Below are 17,593 nucleotides of genomic sequence, written 5' to 3' on the forward strand. Positions count from 1 at the left end.
TAATTCCCCAACATGTGGCAGGAATGGTAGGTTTGTTTCTCAATCCATGTCTTCCGCATATGAGCGAATGTCTCAATCAGGTGTTAATAAGGGTGGATCAATTTTTGGACGGGGAGATATAGATATTTCACGTCCAAAAACTTCTCAGTTAAATCCAGGAGGAACATCCTCGGTAGTAAGCTGCTGTGTTAGTCCCCGTCCAGCCACTAATCCTGATCATATGACATTATTGCAGACGCACGTCCCTAATCAAAGGTCCAGAAGGAGGAGGGAAGTCGCGACTATCTATTTAACTAGGGTACCAAAGCTACCTCAGGGTAACAGAGAGTCGAGTGATTCACTAATTAACAAAGTGATTCACTGGATTCGTTCACAGAGGAATTGCCTCTCTGTTATCCGGTCTGATATATGTGAGGCCCACAGACATAACCAGTTAGGGTCAGAATTTGATTACATCTCGATTCTCTTCAATGATTATAGTCTAGCTAAAGATCTCCTGGCCTTTGATGCACGGACACGCACACTATGTATTGGTAGGGTATCGAATCTTAGACTTAGCAGTCAGCCGCCTGGGGCCCCGCTATCCAGAGAATGTTGTATATCCGGAATTATAGCAGCTGGGGCTATTCCCTCCCCAGTTAATTCTGTTACTTCTAAATATGAGAACCCTTCCCCCTCACTCTCTGAATTGGACTGACTGTCTGCCCCCTGTACAGTGCTTCCAAAAACAGTAAATGATGTGTGTCAATTTATAGGGATTTCGACTCCTGCCCTCCCTATGAGAACAAAGTCAATATCTCCACCTCCTAAAATTAACATCATGTCCTGGAATGTAGCTGGAATCAAGCAAAAGCTGGATGACCCGGAATGGGTAAGCCTTGTAAACAAACAAGATATCTGTCTCTTCCAGGAGACATGGACTAAAGAACAGTTATCCTTACAAGGCTTTACAACCTATTTCTCTGCTGCCCAACCTGCCTCTGGTGGATTTGGAAGACAGATAGGAGGTTTAATGATTTTACTGAACAATAAGTTAGAATGTGATCACTCTGTGATAAAGTTTAACTCCTTTGATCTGCTGGGTGTGCAACTTACATTCCGTCCTGGCTTTAAAATGATAGTTCTGAATATTTATGCTAGATCTGTTCCCCGTGGGTCTGATTCAATTGTTCTTTCCCAGTTGACGGACTACATAGACGTTTTGGACCCTTCAGTTTTTCTGATTATAGCAGGTGATTTTAATTGTTCTTTTGTGTTGGACAACTCCATTAGCAATCTGACTACTGAGGAGGACGAACATTGGGGTATTCCCCAATCTAAAGAAATGGTACTTTCGCCTGTTTCCTGTGTTGCATTCCAGATGTCTTCCCTTTGCCTGAACTATGGCCTGAGAGAATGCAATGGCCGCACTAAATCTGACTCAGAGCGAGCCATTACTTTCAAGCGAGGGCTTTCCTTTAGTACTATTGATTACATTCTTTTGGACATTAGGCTATGGTCAAGTTCACTTGATATGGAAATTTTACCTCGCTTGGATAGTGATCATAATCCTTTGTGTCTTGTATTGACTAATCATGCATTTTTAAGAGTCCAGCACTTAAGGATTACTAATGTTCCATTCCCTCATTTGAACCATAGACGCTCTAGGGTCTGCTGGCCAAAGGTTGAATGTAACCCGTACTTAATTGGGGAAATTTATTCATCTTTTTTAAAACTCTTTGTAGATTATGAAGATCAAGAATCCTCGGATATTCCTATTATGGCGATCCACACTAAGATGGTCGATTCCCTTCAGGGTATCTTCTATAAGGAAACTTCTTTTAAATTGAGACCCGCTGACACCCTTCGCAGGGACTGGTATAATCAGGATTGTGCGCAAGCAAGATCCACCTTAAAAGAGGCTGTTAAAAATTCTACGCATGCGGCTATTAAAGAGGCTCGTTGTAGGTATGCTAATGCCCTGAAGCGAGCCAAAAGAGACTGGGAGAATGAGACATGGCAGAAACTGCTTGCAGCAGTCCAAAGTAAAGATGATAGCTCTTTTTGGCGGTTGTTGACCTCCAGTTCGAAAAGGGGTAAGGATGATATTGGGTTGCATATACAGCCCGAAAGATGGGTGTCCTACTTTTCTGAAATCTATGCTTTGCCTGTACAGCAAGCTCTGGAGGACCCTGCACATGTCGAGTGTTGGGCTGCTAATAAGATCTCAACTGAGAGAATTGTTTTTACCTTAGCTGAAACCACAGCTGCTATTGATTCTCTGAGGCCAGCAAAAGCCCCTGGCCCGGATAAGATTCCAGGGGATTTGTTCAAATCAGAACCTAAGATATGGGCATGGTATATCAATTTGTTGTCTAATGCCATAGCAGCTGGCAGCCCTATTCCAGAGTCTTGGCATGGTGCTGAAATAATACCGATCTATAAAAAGGGTGATACAGGGTTGCCTGTAAATTATCGACCAATTAGCCTTATTGATATCCTTCAGAAGACGTTTGCCAAACAAGTCTTAGTGAGGCTTACTGATTGGATTCAAGACCAGCAAATTTTATCTCCCTTACAGGCTGGGTTTCGGCCCAAAACTAATACTATGGACCAAGTTTTCAGGCTGTCATTACTGTTCTGGAAATATGTCACCTTATCTAAGCAAAAACTCTATGTGGCTTTCGTAGACTTAAGATCTGCATTTGATCTTGTCCCAAGAGAGAAACTGTGGGAAGTATTGTACAAAATTGGTATCCCAGGGAACTTAGTGCATTTAATCCAAAGATTACATGAAAAAACATTTGCACAAGTAAGATGGGGCAATCAGGGGGAACTCACAGACAAAATAGACATCAAGAGAGGAGTGCGCCAGGGTTGCGTTCTTGCCCCAACGCTATTTACACTGTTCATCAATGAGGTGGTGCAAGTCGTGTCCAATTGTCAAAATGATGCCCCATCTTTGAATCACCATAAAATTCCAATTTTGTTATTTGCCGATGATTCTCTCTTGATCTCCAGAACCCCTATGGGCCTCCAGGTACTCATGGACAAGTTCAGTTCATTTTGCGGTGACTATGGTCTGGAACTTAACCATAGCAAAACTAAACTCATGACTTTGGGTTGTGGCCCCACTAAGAGAAATTCAATATTTTACAATGGAACGCCCATAGGTTTGGTAAGCTCTATAGATTACTTGGGGGTGAGAATTAGCAACAATCTGCATTGGGGGGCCCAAATCGACAAAAGTTTGGCTCGCCTGGTACAGTCATCTGGAGCCATTCTTCGTTTTCATAAGTCTACTTCTGAGAGAGTGATTACTCCAATTATTAAAATTTATAGAGCAAAGGCACAAAGTGCTGCGGTCTATGGGGCAGAAATTTGGGGGTCCTCAAACACTGGCAGGCTTGCAGTGGGGGAAAACAATTTCGTGAGGTCTACTTTGGCCTGCCCTCGCAGTACCCCACTGCTGCCATTGTTCTGGGACCTTGGCCTTTCACGCATCACAGATGTAGTTGCCCTACGACCTCTGCTTTTTTGGGTCCGTGTTTGGTCCACCCCTGAGTTATCTACATACAAGGAGTCTATCCAAGATATCTTGGATAGACCAAATGTACTCACCATTCCCTGGTTTAATCACATCTCTAAATGGTTTCACAAATTGGGTCTTAGTGAGCTATGGAGTCATCCAGAAAGTATAAGGAAGGAGCAGAAGAATCATTTGAAAACTGTATACTGGACTTACGTCAGGGAAAACTATCTGCTGTGCCCTACTCACGGCAGATTGACCTCACAATTTTTTGATTTTAAATGGTATCCGTCTTTTGAATCTTTTATGGATATAATTCTTGACCCATTAAGTAAGAGTTTATATATCCAGTTCAGATATGGTTGTCTGCCTCTCAAATCATATGGCAGTAAGTGGAGTGCAACTACAAGATCTGATTTATGTCCGAGCTGTACCCATAATCCAGAATCCATTGTACATTTTATGTTTTTATGTCCTGCCTATTTGATTGCGCGTCGAAAGTGGTTACGGCCAGTGTGTAGAAATATGGGGGTAAGACATTGTATTGTTGCCTTAAGAATTCTGATGAGGGAAAGTTCCCCCCCTTGCCCTGTGCGGTTAGTAAGTACATTACAGCTGCCTGGCATGTACGTATTAATCGCTTGGGGAAAGTTGCTGATGCGGAACTTACTTCCAAATAAAGACAACATGAAAAACTGACAATGGAATGTTTTAGTCATCAAATTTTAACCACACACCTAGACTGGAACAAAACCCCATGATTAATTTAAATGACAGTCAGTAGGAGATTAGGTGTTTGGTTTTTATGTGTTTTAAGGCCGTAAAGGCTGTTCTTTTTTATTCCTCTTATTTCCTTTTTAACTTAATTTTTACTCATCTTTTATCTTTCTACCGGTGGTTGTTTTGCTTTTATGGTTGAAAGTAACCGAATAAAGCTATGTATGTACAAATATAACTGTGGGAGAAAACAATTTTGCGAGGGCTTTGATAGCGTGCCCCCGAAGTACACCACTGATCCCAATGTTTCTTGATTTGGGGCTAAACCAAGTAGCTGATTTAATTTCCCTATGACCTCTATTATATTGGATAAGGATTTGGACCACCCTGAATTGGATTTATACAAAGCATCATTGCTTGACCTGCTAAAGAGACCAAATGCAGCTATTATTCCTTGGATTAAATATGTGTCCAATTGGTTTTGTATCTTGGGGTTCGGAGATTATTGGGAGAATCCCCCAAAATTAGTGAAATCCCATAAAACTGCTTTGAAATCAGCTTACTGGTCCAATGTATGGAACAATTATATTTGTTGTAAATCTCATGGTCGATTAACTAATCTTTTTATTGATTTTAAGTGGTTTCCGCAGTATGAATCCTATTTAGATATTATACCAGATTTACAGGGCAAAGGTTTATGTGCTAGATTCCGTTTTGGGTCCTTACCAATGTTGTCTTTAACTTGCAACTGGGGGCCAATCACTACTTCAGATATATGTCCGGCTTGTGGCGGTGCCCCGGAAACAGTTGAACATTTTATGTTTTTTTTGCCCTACATATTTTATTCCACAGTCAAAATGGATTCGAAAAACCTGTTGGGAAATGGGGCTGAAAAATTGCAGTATAGCAATAAGGGTTTTAAAAAGCCATAGATCAAATTAATTAATTTTAGCAGTCAGCAAGTTTTTAGTGGCAGCATGGCATATACGTGATCACCATTTTAATCAAGGACCCATGAAGCGTGCCCAGGCAGGATTTTAGATGAATACTTTGATATCACATGTATGTATTTATTTATGTGTTTTTTTATAAAATTATTTAATTATTGTCAAATTATAAAATGAGATGAAATTTTTCCTTTAATGTATGTGATGCTTTGATGGTTAATTGACCGAATAAAGCTTGATTTGATGTGCCAACTGGACTTCTGAGCACCAAATTTCTCAAATATCCAGCACCCCACCTTTTGTTTGTTCCCTGTTGCAAGGTGTAACTGCAAGGGATACCACCATGACGTGACCTCAGGTATGGCACTGACTGGTTACCTAGTCTCCGATGTCTTGGTCATGTTGGTAGGGTTAATATGACTATATGCAAGGGATGTTGTGATGACACAACGAGAGGCACAGTCATTATACATGCCATCCATCCCATGTGCTGCATTTGTACATGTAGGTGTTTAGGCCTGGTAATTGACATGTGTCCAGGTTGTGTATGTGTTATGGTGCATGGCAATACCAAGGTGTAGGTACATGTGTGGCTTCCATCAGCATGGTGCAACTTGCTAAATGTGCAATGTGTCCCTCCGCGTTCCTTTGACATACATTGTGTGAGTCGTATGTGCCTCCCCCTTCTAGCACTTGACAATTTGACATTAATTACCCCCATGCAACTTACCATGCATTTGTGGTGTTTCCTGGTAGTCTGCGCTGTCCTGTGATTCCAGTGACCAGTTCCTCCGGAATGACCGCTGCAACCATCTCCTCCATCTCGTCCAAGCCCTCTTGTGGTGCTGGACTCCCACCTCCAGTTTGCAGTGCTGCCTTCCTGTTCCTTGCCACTTTTTCCTTTGACCTTCGCTTACAATCATGTCAGCGTTTCTTGCACTCTGTTACGGTTCTCCTGACCTCTGCCACACTGTTAATCCTGTCTACTATCTGCTGCCAAATTGCCTCTCTCCTGCCAATTGGCAATTTGAAGGTGACAAAGAGTTGATGTTCAGTCACCTCTCTCACCAGTATTTCATGCTCCTCCACACTGAAACAACACTTTCTCTTTTTCTTCTCCCTTCCCTGGGTCTTGTCTGTGTCCTCCTGGGTCATTCCTGGTTGACTGGGGTCCCCCCCTGGGGTCTCTCCTGGCTTTCTGGGTGCATTTTGCCTTTCCTTTGCACTGTTTTCTCGGTTCACATCTGTATTTGATGCTAATGCGGGTAAAAATGGCACATTTCTGTTTTGCAACATGTTTACGTGTCGTAAAATGGGTTAGAGTCATTTTTCCGGCGTTAATGTCATTTTGCATTATGACAAGGCTCAATGGTTAATGTAAAAAAAATGCACATCAACAAATTACGCCAAATGCCATTGTGTGGAAGAATCACAACAAACAAAGGTGGCAATATGCAACGTTGTGCACATGTACTGAGTATGTGTGTTGCAAATGTGCACTGACTGTCAAACCCCCATCACAATCTAGAGGATGTGTATATGGCAACAGTGTATAAAGTCTGTGGGGTGTATGTACAAACCTCTGTGCATGCCTGAATGTCACATTTAGTGATGGTCTTGTGGCACACACTGCAGGGCCATATCTACAGGGCCACATGAAGCCACCCTGTGTGGCCATTCATGGCCTTGTATTTATGGACTGAAGCAACATAGCTCAAGTCACTGTGTTGCCTCAACCTGTGATAGGGAGGCATGCCATGGGCATTACGGTGTGTGTTCCCACGTAGCATCCATGGCATTTGACAAGTTCCCAGTCTTACAACAGTTTGTAAACCTGGGAATGCGTCAAAGGCCTACGCTGGCCCAGGGGAGGTATAAGGGAGGTGCAACAAGGATAAATACCTTAATTCCTCTTTGTTGTAACTTTTGCTATGTGTGCTGCATTTTGCCACACACATACAAACATTACCACACCTCCTTTGATTGTTTATGTGCATGAAAGCATCCCTTACTGCACAATAACACACACATACAAACATTAACACACCTCCTTTGATTCTTTATGTGCATGAAGGTGTCCCTTCCTGCGCAATAATAAGCATCCCTGCAACACAGACAGGCTTGCACCATGGTGCAAACATGCCTGTATAGGTGCATTGCAGACCATTGTGCCCCAGTGCAGGTGAAAATGATAGGACTGCACTATCATTCATAGATAAGGCCCATTCCTGCCTTTTACCTTTGATGCACTGCAGTAACAATCATTATGGGGCTTCACTGCGCAGGAACATTGTAAATGTGGCCCATTGTCTGTAAGGCAGACCAAAAGTAAGATCTCCTAATATGTTCGCATTCTGTATGACAATAAGGAGACCATTTTTATTGGTGGGCTACATATGTGAACAAATAAATTAATTACATGCAGAGCCCTCCATCAAGGCAATCATAATACATCCAGAAATTATCCAATGTATTGACATGACATATTAAGTATACAACAAATCTGTGTGTTTGTCACAGCAAGATATATTGCCTGTCCCGGTGTCCATACCCTGAACATAAGGAGTCACACATATACACAAGGTCAACATACACGTGCAACACAGGCCAAGTCTAAAAGCTTGCAGTAAGAAGAAATTGTGCAAAAAAGCCGAGATTATATTAAAAATAACACATAGGCCTTTTCCAAAGAAATACATCAGAAAATTGACGCTGTAATAGGAAAAGTGACTGATAGGAAGTGATAATAGAGTAGGAGATGTGAGGCTTTGTCATAAAACATGACACCATTAATGTTGAAGGCAGAAAGTGACATTTGTGCCTCAAACATGACACTTCTGATGCAAGCATCACAGAAAGTGACTATTCTCTAAAAAACGTGAAGCTTCTTCCAGAAAACATGACGGTTCAGTCGGAAATGTGATGCTTCCATGGAAAACGTGAAGGTTGTACTTTCTGCTTTTCTTGTTGTCTACGTTTACTGTCTTGTAGTTGTATATTGTCTAGTGGTGTCCATTGTATTGTCGGGTGTCTATCCTTTTAGGGGTTTTGTAGTTGTTGGGGTAGGGGGAAGTGTCAGTTTGTTGTTTGTGGTGGGTTTAGGGCGTGGTTTTTATTTTGAGTAAATGTCGGGAGGGTCCAGAGTCAAAAACAAGTCTGAGGAGGAATTTGAGGGCCTGTTGTGTGTGGTGTTCCACTACTTGCTTAATATGATAGGCACTGGATGCCGGGTCAGCAAGGAATACCCTACTCAGTAGAGGCATCAGCATTGGGCCAAGGTCTAGTTCCAGATGGCCCGAATAGTCAACATTCATCAGAGCTTAAAAATCTTAAACATCTTTGGGCAGACGTTGTTAGCTGAGAGGACAATCTCCTTCATCACCTGGGGATTGAAGCTGGTGAACCTACCAGTAAGTTCAAAAGTTGCCAAATCTTGTAACTGTGTGTATCTATGACAAATGTAGAGATTGAAGGAGTATATGTCCAGATTTAGTTGCAGGGCAGCGCTGCAAGCATTCATGCTGCACAGCCCTGCCTCTAAAGAAAATCCCAGGAATGGTCCTAATATGTTGGAATAGGAGCTTTTATTTCTTTTACATTAGTGTTTGTTCACAAATGGCTGCCATGTGCCAAGGCAGGCACCCTTGCACCATGCTCCTAAGGCATCAGCGCTGTAGGTATGTGTTCTATTGGGTGACCTTCCTGCACAAAAACAATCAGAGGAGGTGATTTCAACATTTTATGGGTGTTGCAGACTGCAGCACACATACAAAATATGTAAAAGCATGAGACATGTAATTTTGCATCATTGTAGCTCCCTCATGCCTTCCTTGGGAAGACTTAGGCTGATGATACACTCCCAGGTTTACGTCATGTTAAAAATAGACTCAAATGCCATTCATGTAACATGGGAACATCCATTGTAATGCCCTTGGCACAGCCACCTATTGCAGTGTGAGGCAATGCGGCCACCTGCACTGTAATGCCTTAGTTCATATTTACAAGGCCATAAAAAGTGACACTGGCTTATATGAAGTAGCCATGTAGATATGGGTCTGCAGTGTACTCCACCATCCCGTTAGAGAGTCATTCCTGTCCCACACAGGGGTTTGGAAATAAGCCAGATATCATGTATCATGAAGATAGAGATTTATACTTGGTTATGATGACTAATGACTAAAAATGACATGCTACATGCATCTGTACACAGTGGCATTACATTTGCAAGAACATGTCATTCAATGAGGGCTAGGCCTGTAGATGGTATGTGAGACAATGGGAACTGTTTAATCAGCATTGTCATCCAGTCTCTTGCACCTGATACATGAGGTGCCAGGTACTGTTTAAGTGCCATGCAACAGGGAAACATACATCGATTATCTGGACCTTCATGCTTAGCCCTCAGATACATGGCCAATGTACTGGCAGTACCAGGCATTAGTAACATCAATGTACTGTGCTATTGGACCTTTTCTTGTCTTTCAGGCGGACCTGAAAACTACAGCTGTGGTGAGGTGACGACCTTCCATGATCCTAATGCTACCAGTGAGTGTCTTCTTATTGTTTATGTACACTATTAACCTCTTTGATATGGACGGCTGGGAGCCGTCCAACGTATCGGTGCTCTTGTCCGTTGTACAGCTCCCGTCTGTCCGACATGCACAGCACTGGAAATCCCTCTGGTGCCCACACCAGAGATATTTCCTGCAAAAAGAAACAGCCTCAGGAAGTGAGAGAACGCTTCCCTGCCTCCTGATGCTGTTTCTTTGTTTACAGGGAAATTACATCAGCGTGCACAGAGCGCTGATGTAATTTCCCTGAAAACGAAAGTGCACAAGTGCTTGTGGGGCTATCTCAGCCCCCGCAAGCACCAATCCAGACGGGTAAGGTATTTTTGGAAAGGGGAGAATCTCCCCTTTCCAATGGTACCTTTTTCAAGTGGATCCCTGCTTGGGGATTGCCCAAGAAAGGTGACCCCCCAAGCAGGGATCGACCCACTAGACCCTAGGGAGGGGGAGCAGCCCCTTGAGCAAGGGCGTTTGCTCACCCATTATTATTATCGGGAGGAAAATGTGTTTTTAGACACATTTTGAGGTTTGCAGGGGATTCTGGGTAGCAAAATGTGGCGAGAGACACACAAGTCACCCCATCCTTGATTCCCCTAAGTGTTTAGTTTATAAAAAATGTACAGGTTTGCTACGTTACCCTAGTTGCCATCTGTGCTAGGGCCCAAAATCCATAGCTAGGCCCATCGCAAAAAAACCAGTCAGTTTTCACTGGAAAAGTGTGATGTGTCCATGTTGCATTTTGAGCAGTTTCCTGCTGTGGGCACTAGGCCTACCCACACAAGTGAGATACCATTTTTATTGAGAGACTGGGGGGAATACAGAATAGCAGAACAAGTGTTATTACCAATTGTCTTTCTCTGCTGTTGCACCTTCCAAATATATGACAGTGTGTAAGAAAGAAGTAATTTTGAGAAATGCCCTGTAATTCACATGCTAATATGGGTACCCCAGAATTCAGAGATGTGCAAATAACCACTGCTTCTAAACTCCATATCTTGTGCCCATTTCGGAAGTACATAGGTTTCCTTGATACCTATTTTTCACTCTTGGGCCCGTATTTATACTTTTTTTGCGCCGCATTTGCGTCGTTTTTTTGATGCAAAAACGGCGCAAACTTGCAAAATGCCATTGCATTTTGTAGGTTTGCGCCGTTTTACGTCAAAAAGCGGCGCAAATGCGGCGCAAAAAAAAGTATAAATACGGGCCTTGATATTTTACCAAATAAATTGCTGTATTCCCGGTACACAATGAAAAATCACTGCAAGGTGCAGCTCAGTTATTGGCTCTGGAAACATAGGGTTCTCGGTGAACCTACAAGCCATATATATCCTTGCAACCAAAAAGGTCCATCAGATACACTGGTATATTGCATTTGAAAATCTACCATAGTTACAGATGAAAACGTAGACATAAATAGCTGTTTTTTTCAACTCAAATTCAATATTCTTTTTTTATTTCAACTGTTACTTTCTATAAGAAAACCTTGAAGGATTTACACAAATGACCCCTTGCTGAATTCAGAATTTTAGCTACATTTTGGAAATGTAGATCTTTCCAGTTTTCACCATTGTTTTACACCCATTTCTACCACTAACTGGAAGGAGGGTGAAAACACAAAAAATAGGAAAAACTGACTATGTCCCAGTAAAATGCCAAAACTGTGTTGAAAACTTTGGTTTTCTGATTCAAGTCTGCCTGTTCCTGAATGCTGGGAAAATGGTAATTTTGGCACTGTGAACCCTTCATTGAAGTCATTCGCAGGAAAAACACAAATGCTTTCTTCTACAGCACTTTTTCCCCATTGTTCCCAAAACTCTCCACATTTAGCTGTATTTTGGCTAATTTCTCGGTCTCCTCCAGGGGAATCGACAAACCATGGGTACCTTTAGATTACCCAGGATGCTGGAAAAGAAGGACGCCAATTTGGTGTGGATAGCTTATGTGGACAAAAAGTTATGGGGCCTAAGTGCGAAGTACACCAAAAAGCCAAGAAAAGGTTTAGCCCAAGAGGGGGAAAAGCCTTATCAGTGAAAGGGTTAAGAATGTTTGAGTTCATGTATGTTGTTTTACATGCAATGTGTAAGGTGAAGTATAAGTCTGCTGAAACAAGCTTTTGCTTACATGTTGATACACCACAGTAGTATGCCAAAGTGGCAACTGCAATACAAAAGGTAATTTTGCATTGTGGTGTAATACCCTATTTAGTTAGGCACACATGATGGTTGTATCAGAACCTGAGATGCTGATTTTGTGCCAACGAAGTTGTTGGTGCTTATGGGACATGTACCATCACCTGCCCTATATATCACCAGATGTGTATTACTTAAAAAGTATGTGACACGTAATATGGACAGGAAATGACTACCTGTTACCCAAAACCTGTGACATAATTGTTGTATGGTACAGACTTGTGAGACCTGCGACTCAATGTGCTATTTGTGCTGAGATCCTTACATGTACCAGTGGTTTAGTGTCCACGCAACATAAGTACTACAATGGAGCTGCATGACCATGTAAGCAGTTTCAGCATCCCTTAACATGATTCTGTACTAGTGTAGATGCTACTGAAGTATTTCTGATGTGGCATAGTCATCCTCTGTCATTCATGATTGCTAACATAGTGTGTGAATCACATTACCAGTTTGTTGCAGTGAGTGAATAAGTCCATTGTCCATACCAATGACAAACTTGGCTTCACCCCTAAGCACTCACATACCATTAAGGGGGTTATTCTAACTTTGGAGGAGTGTTAATCCGTCCCAAAAGTGACGGTAAAGTGACGGATATACCACCAGCCGTATTACGAGTTCCATAGGATATAATGGACTCATAATACGGCTGGTGGTAAATCCGTCACTTTTCCGTCACTTTTGGGAAGGATTAACACCTCCTCCAAAGTTAGAATAACCCCCCAAATGTTGCAATTGTCCTCAAAGAATCATGGGTACCTGTGCATCACTTTGAGTACTGCATATCAATAACATGTGACATAGGGGGACTGAGGATATATATCAAATGTATTTTTTGGAATAAAAGATGTTATGGAACCTGAGGTGACCGGCAAATTTGTGGGATGAACTTTTAGCAGCCCTTATGAAGCACATTGCTAGTATTCTTGCCCACTTGACAATGTAAGACACCTTTTGTGTGGCATCTCTACACAAGCTGTGTTTATTAGTCAGCCACCAAAGACAGAACATGTATGAGGCAGTGTTCCACATGTCAACAGTCCACACATGACAATGCAGTTAAAGGCCTAACTCATGCCTACATATACATAACACCCTATAACAGAAACATGTTCATACCTTTGTTGTGTTATGAAAGGTATAAGGCCAATGTGTTCATTCCTGAGGCATGTATGCACATTGTTTTCTGCATGCAGGCCTTTTCACATTCTACCTGCTGCTATTGTTACACATACTAGGTTGAATTGGAACTTTGCCAATGAGTACACTTGGTAGCAACCATTATGGTTATCCTGTCCTTGTTCTTACAATCCGATAATGTCTTCTTGGGATAGATCCTTCCAAGGGCAAGATAGTAGCACATTAGCTGTTTAATTTCAGAAGATCCTCATGCTTCTTGTGATAATTGTTCATGTTTCTTTATATAGGAGTCCTTTTTATAGCTGGATATGCAACCTGTGCTGCTACTATGTGTCCATGCATGTAATATGAGACAACAGAGACTACTTCATCTTGGTCTGATACATATGTCCTTCCTTCCGAACAGACAACATGACCCCAGAGCAGAAAATAGTTTTTTGATACGTTTGGAGAGATACCGCCACCTACAACATGTCAGCAAGACATTCAGGAATAAGTGGCAGAAGTTTGATCAGAGCAAGGCAGCAGAATCCTGGCGGTCACCACCACAGGGACAAAAACAGGAGGGGGTCAATCCTGAGTTTAAGGGGTAATGGAACACTGTCTGCAGACATTGAAGCTATTTCTGGACCCTCAACTGCCCCACTACAGGGAGTACACTATACCCGGGCCAAGCTCCAGTGTGGACTGGCAGGTCAATAATGAAATGAAGCGGAGGCTGGTAGGCCTCGAACTACAGGTACCACTATCTTGACGAAGATGGACAAACTACAAAAGTCTGTAAATACTATTTTGGTCCAACTTTAGTAGATTTGGACCTGTTGCCCTTCCCTGTATTTGTATAATTGTTCTTATATCCGATGTGTTCATAGTCTAGTTTAGGGATTAGATTAGTGTTTGGTTATGTAGTTTTTAAGGGTAATTGGCTTTTAATATTTCATAGTTGTTAGTTGGGCATATGGGTGGGTGGTTCATTTAGTGGGTGGGGTGTTGATGTTTAATACCTGCATGAAAAAAGGAAAAAAAAGAAAACAATGTTTGAAAAAAATGCAAATCTATATATATTTGGTTAGGTTCCAATGTTTAGTTAGTTTATGTATAGGTTTAGTGTACGTGTGCTTCATATCCTGTCATGCATTAACGTGGGTGGGGGATTGAGGTTTAATAGGTCTGATGTGGTTTATGTGTAGGTATTCGTAGGTTAAGGATAGGTAGTTTAGTTGTTTGTAGGATACGTTGGTTAGAATAGGTTAGAATAGGCATAGTTAGTTTAGGCTTGGAAGGACCTGTAAGTAATTTTTGTTGCAGATATTCTTATGACAGCATTGGGGATACTAAATGGTTGTGATTGCATTACAATACTGCTTTCTAACTCACAATGTGGTAGTTTACATATATGGCTTTGCTGGATTAGGTCTATGATGTTTGATTCCATGACATGACTTCTAAACATAGTTCACTGTTTGAAGGACCAAGGGAGTAGAGACTGGTAAGGTAGATCTGAAATGACAGACTGGATCGTTCAACATGGTTGTGCAGTGACAGTAGCATTTCTGCTGTGGCTGGACAAAATGCCACATACAGGTTCTCATCCAAATGTTGTACTGTGTGTCACAAGTGAAGCTACAGGTAATGTAACGACAAATGCATGATGCAAATCTGAGTTATCAGGTATAGGTAGACTCACATACTTTTCTCATAAGCTTCCTCACTCACCCTTGCAATAATCACATCATGGTAGATTGCTAGCTAGTATCCATTCATATATCTGCCACCTGGACAGTCCCACATTTTTGCATGACCAGGGGTAGATTTTTATACATATATTCTTGGGTGACTACTTGCTAGTTCAGATGCACATATGTTTCACATACAATTTTGGACTTTCCCTGGGCTAACTACTTAATTGTCTGTTACTCGCAACTCTGTTTTGTGAATCTGTAGAGTTTTATTGGTCAGCACAAACAACGTGGGGGACTCCATCTCACAATTACCACACATACAACAAGCTGTTTGGGGGAAGTCATTTTATTTCCAAGTGGACATAGAAGCAAGTTGCAAGTGGCAGTTCTTGTTTCAACAATCCCAACATTTCATCCGAGCCAGGGAATGTCCAGAGTTCAATGAGAGATCCATTGCATTGTACATATGTGGAAGAGGAGTGTTTCAGTGAGTAAGAGAATGATCAAGCTACCAATAGGGAGGAAGCCACATTGACTATCCTAAATTGTTAGAGGTCAACAGGTGGGACAGAAAAATGAGTGCAGTAGCAGTTGTTACATACACTGGACTAGATGAACACCGGACAAAGGAGAAATTGCTCTTTTTGCATAGATAGATGCTACCGGGCAGTTTTACATTTGGAGGAGGTTAAGTCCACATCTTCCTCCTCTGATGTTTGTACTGTTTCCTGTGAGGGGGGTGTTGTAGGTGCCTGAGGCAAAGGAAGCACATACTCATCATGGGCTGAAGATGTGGGTCCTCTTCTCTGCATTTCTCTGTGCCAAAAAGTGAGGCAGCACTGCACTACAAAGGGCCTGGTGGTTTGCCAGCACAGCACCAAGTTTGCAGTGGTTGGTACCTATAGTGGCGATGTATGCGTCCTGCTTCCGCTTCATGGACTTTAGGATGTTGCGTATTTCCAGCAGCTGTTTGGCAACCTTGCTGGTGCCACTTTGACAGGGCAGTTGTATGTGCCTCCACCTCATGGGACCAGCGATATCATCCAGGGACTGTTTGAGTCCACAGAGCGGAGTGTAGGTGCCTCTTATAGGGAACAAGGTGTCCTTATTTGAATTGAGGAACCCATGGACTGCCTCTGGGGGTGCCCCCCATGACCTCCATCCCCACCCGTACCACATCTAGCATCTCCTGCTGGACTCCTACTGCACAACACTGAATTTCAACTTGTGGGTCCTCAGAGTCCAGGGCTGGGGGTGGTGTGGCAGGTGGTGTTTGTTGTGCGCTGAGTGGATCCTCTGCAAACCCCGCTATACTGTTGGCCCTTCCTGTATCCGGGGCTGGTGTGTTGAAGGAGCTCCGGATTTCCCAGAGGGTGTCTTGATCTAGGGTTGGCAGACTTTCATCATCATCCAGATCGTCATCCTGGACATGCAGCTGTTCCCGAGTTGTAGGTACATTCTCTGCAATGTGAGAGAACAATGTTAATGGTGCCCTAGGTTAGATGTTGACATGAGTAAAATATGTCATTCAGACTTGCAAAAGTTTCTAATTGTATACAACATTGAGGCATCGGATGTCTGTTACTTGGAGGTATGGAGTCGAATTTGCACTTAAGTTGCCTTTCAAATGGCAATATCTCTACAATCTTGATACAACAACTGTGTGACTGACAATGCAGACTTTTTTTGTCATGACACCTATTGCAACACAATTTACTAGGCCTACCATTCTTGCAGTTATGAGATGAGATCATGTCCACATTTGCCAAGTTGATTTGCATTCTTTCTTGTGAAGCCGATGGTGATTGTGTCTTGACATGTGGACACTACTTCTGTTCAGATTTCAAATAATCCCTAGCGCAGCTGCATTCTCTGTGGCCATCATCCTACCCACTGATTCTGTGCAGATAATGTGGCTTTTGTCCAAAATTCATAAAGAGTCTGCCATCTGGGTTTCCCGCTGTACACTATGGCACTGTGCCTTGTTGTGCTGCCATACATGCACATTTTACATTCTTGTGGGCAAGGGGTGACTTGGTTATAGTTATCCAAACTAAATAAACTGTGAGAGACAGCATGAATGTGTGAGGACACGTACTTTCCATGTATTTTCTATATCAGTGTCCACAGATTGAATGACTGCATTCCATTTTGGCAACATCAGTGGGGACAGTGGGCACTGTGTCTCTGACGTGGGGCTATGGTGAATGTCACACTAGGTAAGTTACTGGCACAGACACTTACCCCAGTTGATGTTTACAAAATGTGGGTGTCTGCATAGTGTGACACATCCTTTGGCAGATGGCAACTCACTTGTACATGTACATGCCTCCTCTGTGACTACTCATTTAGAGGCCAGGGACTCAACTTACTGCCACACAGTGCTGTAACCCAGATCACACGTTGACTCTTATGTGCCTACAACATCAACAATATGTGTGACCAGGTCCAGAGTACTGACGTGTCTTGCTGTTATTGAGGCCTATTGATTAGGCTGTACCCCACATGGTAATGGTATGTGTTTTGGCAGATATGTATCTATCCAGTTTTTATACATGACTGGGCACATTCATCTCAGTCTCTAACCTTTGCTGACTGTTGCCCCTTTGTGGTGGTGGACTAGCTTTGAATTTCCCTTGTCAGAAACCTATTTCACTTCCTCCAAATTAGACATATGTGACACTATGAGACAATTTGCCTTCAGACTCCGCCCTACATCTTCACCCATGAGAACATCACATGTAGGATGTGATACCCCAATGTGGTCTTACATGTCATCCCTTCCCAGGTGCAACACAAGTGTGACACTGTCAGACACAGCAGCACATTTGTACAGGTCTGG

The sequence above is a fragment of the Pleurodeles waltl genome, chromosome 7, assembly GCF_031143425.1.
Source record: "Pleurodeles waltl isolate 20211129_DDA chromosome 7, aPleWal1.hap1.20221129, whole genome shotgun sequence".
In the NCBI taxonomy this organism is placed as follows: Eukaryota; Metazoa; Chordata; class Amphibia; order Caudata; family Salamandridae; genus Pleurodeles; species Pleurodeles waltl.